We start from the raw sequence: 1,576 nt of genomic DNA, 5'->3' as shown, positions 1-1,576 counted from the left end.
TTATTGTTGTCCCTCCAATTCTGGTTAGAATTGTCCTGCCATCCATGGTTATTATTTCCACTTTGATTGTACCCTTGGTTGGGGCAGTCATAGAAGTTATGAGTGGATGCCACCATGTTGTCTTCTTGTTGGAGCTGCAGGCATTCATCAGTGTAATGGCTGTAATCAGCACAGATTTCGCAAATTCTCTGTGGGACTAGTTGTTGGTTTTGCTGTGGTGGAGGAGCTTTCTGAGCTTGTTGTTGATTTAATTGCATCTGCTTCAGCAAGTTGGTCATCTCGCATATACTCTGAGTTAGAGCAGCAGTCTCTCTGTTAGAGGATACTTCTGCAACGGCTTTTGAACGGCCTTGCTTTTGTCTGTGGTTCCTAGTGAATTCAGCTAAATCACTGATTAATTGCCAAGCCTCATCAGTGGTCTTGTACTTCTTCATAGACCCATTGCTAGCACTTTCCAATGTGGTCTTATCTTAGGGCCTCATGCCCTGTGTGATATAGCTAAGTAACACTATCTTGTCAATCCTGTGGTGGGGGCATGCTTCCAGAAGATTATTGAAGCGCTCCCAGTATTCAAAGAGAGTCTCATTGTCATCCTGAACAATTGTGGAAATATCCTTCCTCAGTTTATCAGTAACTTCAGATGGAAAGAATTTCTCCAAAAACTCCTTTCTGAGTGTATCCCAGTTGGATACATTTGCCAGAGGTTGAGTGTAGTACCACTCTCTTGCTTTTCCCTCGAGAGAAAACAGGAAAGCTTTCAGCAAAATTGAAGTTTCATCAGTACCATCACGCCTGACAGTAGAACAGGCTGCCTGGAAATCTCTCAAGTGCTTGATAGGCTCTTGAGCAGGTAGGCCATGAAACTTGGGCATCAAATTTAGCAGTGCGGTCTTTATTTCAAAATCTATAGCTACCGCTGGATGATGCGCTTGAAACGGTTGCATTGTAAAATCAGGGGCTCCTTCCTCCTGGATGGTAACTCTCCTAGCTGCCATGTCTTCTGCACGTAAAACAACCAAATCAGTAGAACGGGGGCTGGTTTCTTCTTCAAGTTCACTCTCAGATCCGCCCTCAGAGCGGACTAACCGATGCTGTTCTCGCCTTATTCGTGAAATAGTCCTTTCAATTTCAGGATCGAATTTTAGCAAGCGCGGATCAGGAAGTGAACACGTCATTTGACGGAAGAAACATGCAGCTCATAGTAGCAAAATAAAATAAAATTCAAATAAATAAATTCTAATTAATAACTTTAGCACTCTATTGCAACTCCCCGGCAACGGCGCCAAAAATTGATGAGGGGCAGAAGTTGGTGAATTAAAAATTATTAAAATAGTTACGTTGCAAGTATAGTTCTTAACTCACCGAAAATCTGCCTATCAATTTAGAAATATGTCACAGAGAGTTTAATTTAAAAATTATTGGGAGTTTAAGTCCCAGGTCGTCTCCCAACGAGTTGCAGAAAAGTGTGCTATTTTATTAATCAGATGTTCTAAGAAGTTGAGTTAAGTAGGTGGGAAATTAAATTGAGAAAATTCAAATAATATGAATAAAAGCCTTGACTGGGAGTTGATTACTT

At 41.2% G+C, this 1,576-nt stretch overlaps 1 non-coding gene across 1 annotated transcript; it reads left to right on the top strand.

Annotated features, from left to right (window-relative positions):
• The first annotated feature begins 519 nt into the window (after positions 1-519).
• Positions 520-626, top strand: LOC112738917 (small nucleolar RNA R71). Its single transcript, XR_003169865.1, has one exon. It is a non-coding gene; the product is annotated as a small nucleolar RNA R71 (small nucleolar RNA).
• Positions 627-1,576: the final 950 nt, after the last annotated feature.

This window comes from Arachis hypogaea, chromosome 13 (genome assembly GCF_003086295.3).
Source record: "Arachis hypogaea cultivar Tifrunner chromosome 13, arahy.Tifrunner.gnm2.J5K5, whole genome shotgun sequence".
Classification (NCBI taxonomy): Eukaryota; Viridiplantae; Streptophyta; class Magnoliopsida; order Fabales; family Fabaceae; genus Arachis; species Arachis hypogaea.
This window is presented reverse-complemented; position numbering and strand designations above follow the sequence as displayed.